Here is a 3395-nt window from a genome sequence, read left to right as displayed (position 1 = left end):
ATATATATATATATATATATATATATATATATATAGAGAGAGAGAGAGAGAGAGATAAAACTTACTTGGAAATAGAAGCGTGGCATTCAATCATATAATATAAATAATATGTATATACATATATGCATATATAAATACCTATATGTACATACCTACATGTATATGTATATATACATGCATATTTAGGTACAGGAAATCAAAAAGACATGAACAAAATGAAAAACAAGAACATTAAAAAGCAAAAACATAGAAAACAAACTTTGGGGGGGGGGACAACGAAAGAAACAAATAGAGAAACGAGACATGCAACATAAAGAACAATCCCTTCATCAGTTGTCCCCTGTTTTATCTACTCTGTGTTTCGAATGTAGGGACAAGATGCGACTTTGTTAAAAGAGTCCTTCCCGCACAGCAAATTAAATAAAGTTTGGAATTTTTGTGGAGGGTTAAAGTGCTAACAAAAACAGGACAGTAAGAACAAAACAGTAAAAACAAATGTCGAGAGCTGTTAAGCCATAATGAGGTGAAGTAGTGAACGCTGGAGAAAGGAGCTATGATGAGAGACAGGCAAAAGTAGGTCTTATCTCTTGTGAAGCGAGAGGAAAAGTAACAACAACACTGAATGCCACACTTTTCTACAAGCAATTGCAGATGTAAACAAATACATGCACATTATTCTTTCAGTCTCAAACCACCAAATTCATTTTTAAGGCTTTTCTCAGCCTGAAGATAGTAAGAGACACTTGTAGTGCAGTGTAATGGAACTGAACGCAAAAGCATGTGGCTGGGAAAGGCTTTTTTAAGTCTTGTTGACAACCTTTCTAGAAATGCTGTCTTACTGAAACCCCTGATCATAGACAGGGTTAAATTTGCTTCAATGGGCAGAGAATTTCTTTAGGCATTTTATCAAGACACCATTATGAAACCTGACAACCTACATAGAGATGGTATTTTGATAACAATAAAAAAGCAGTAACTGTTTGCATATGAGTGCATTATGTCAGACTAAATAACTGCATGAATGAGATGGGAACTTCAAGCAAAGATTTTTCATTCAGTAGGTGTTTTGTAGCACAGAGCTAGCCATAGTGTAACTTCAGTGCAAAAAGTGTAAAAAAAGGAAATCAACAAGATAGCAATGGAATGTTATTTAAGAAAAGAACCAAGGAATGAAGGATTCTGGATAAGAATGTTGAACATTTGAAATGATGTGAGAGTGATTAAACTCAATGAACAACAGCTAGCAAACCAAATATAGGAATGGACAATATCTCACTGACTTGAAAACTGAAGAAATACATAGAAAGATCGACCATGAAGTACAAGAACCAACATAGCAAAGCCATATGCATGACAATAACTCTGAAGAGTATCAGAAGTGTGCAATCAACATAGCTAAGTAGGAAACACAATCTTGGCATTTAAAACAATGGCAAACAGAAGCATGTAAGAAGAAAAAGAAATTGATGTGAACAGCCTTAACAATGAGCCAGTAGAGATCCTGGAAAATCTGAGTTGTGTAAGGAATGAGAGACCCTAGAATGAGTTAATTTGAAGACGTTTGATTAAACCAAGGTTAAATAAAAAGAACAGGTTTATTCATAAAGTTATCTGTAAAAACTTAGAATTATTTAGCACCTACTAAGGAGACCCCCTTCGGTCATAAATGACCATGGGATTGCACCTAGAAAGTTACCCTCCGAGGCACAAGTCCAGGCAAGGTTGTTTATGGAAGGCCAGCAGTCACCCATGCATACCATCCTTCCCTCTCCACACCACTGATGTTATCCAAGAGAAAGGCAAATGCTGATAGCTTGGCACCAGTGATGTTGCAACTCATTTCTACAGCTGAGTGATCTGGAGCAATGTGAAATAAAGTGTCTCGCTCAAGAACACAACATGCAGCCTGGTCCAGGAATCGAACTCACCACCTCACGATCATAAGCTCAATGCACTAACCACTGAGCCATGCACCTACTAATACAATAATATTAGGTGCTAATACTGTTGTAGAAACTTGGGAGAAAAGAGAGGATAAAAGAAGGATCAGCAGATATCTTGGTAGAAAAGGTAGATATTAATAAAAAAAATAGCAATCTTAGGAAAGGTATATGAGCTGGGCCATCAATGGAAGCCAGGTAAATTAAAGAAAGAAGAAAAGAAGAGTAGATTAGATGAAATGTATCATGTAAGGAGAAGAGGAATTAGAGCAAAAATTGAAGACCTAAGCAGAGAATAAAGTTGAAAGCTGCCAAAAATTAGAAAATACAAAGAAAGACACAAACAATATAAATAAAATTGCCCTTAATATTCTTGAAGGAAATGAAATAAATGAAAACATAATTGTGAATTCTGGAAAAAAGGTTATTTTGAGGAGTAATAGTAAGTGTGGTAGTAATACAAAGTGAATATATCAAGACGAATATTACACTGAAAATGTTGAAGTACAGAAAGAGAATAGAATCATGAAAGGAGATAGTCAAAAGCAACTAATAAAGGTAAGAAAATGGGAAGCTGCTGGAGAAGATCTTCTCCATGGTTACTGGCTTAACATGCTTACATGTCTCTGTATAATCAAAGTGATAGAACTAAATGAGAGCATGTCAAAGGAAGATATTCTGCTGTGATTAAAGTATTTGCTTGACACTGAAAGAGAAACTAAAAGGAACTGCTGCTTCAAATAACTGGCCGTTAATATGTCTATCACTTATGTGAAATCTCCTAACAAGGCTTATTACAAAAGAGGTATAGCAACACCTACATGAGAAGCACTTGAGGTCTCATAAAGTGAAAGGTCATTGAAAAAGAAAAAGCAAAGAAATGAAAGAACTTACAATTGGTAGGTTGGTGTTGAGGAACTGCAGAAAGAGTCTGACATTTACCTACTGCATGCATCAATTATAGAAAAGAATATGATTTAGACCCATACTTGTAGATCAAACAGTGCCTAAAACTTTAATATCTCCAAAAAGGTTGGCTACCTGTGAAAAGATGCAACACTGGAGAGCTGAATTAACATCTAAAGGATGATGATTAGAAAGAGAATCTTTCAAAAGGAACATATTTTTTTCTTGCTTGTAATTGCATTGCTACCTTTCTTGACTGTATTAAACAAAGCTAAGGAATGATATTAGGGAAAAAAAAAGAGGAAAAATTAATCATCATTTGTTCATGGATTATTTAAAGCTTTAGGAAAAGACAAACGATCAACATGATTCGAAAATGAAAACTGTGAGAGTGTTAAGAAGTGACATAATGATGACTTTCAGAAATGAAAAATGTGCCATGATGCAAATGATGCAGGGAAAATTCAGAAAAATGTATTGAAATAGATCAACCTAATGATAAGAATATAATATCATTAAAAGTATAAGTGTGTGTTTGTAGGAGGGGGG

The sequence above is a fragment of the Octopus bimaculoides genome, chromosome 2 (assembly GCF_001194135.2).
Source record: "Octopus bimaculoides isolate UCB-OBI-ISO-001 chromosome 2, ASM119413v2, whole genome shotgun sequence".
Lineage (NCBI taxonomy): Eukaryota > Metazoa > Mollusca > Cephalopoda > Octopoda > Octopodidae > Octopus > Octopus bimaculoides.
The sequence above is the reverse complement of the archived record's forward strand: the minus strand, read 5'-3'. Positions refer to the sequence as shown.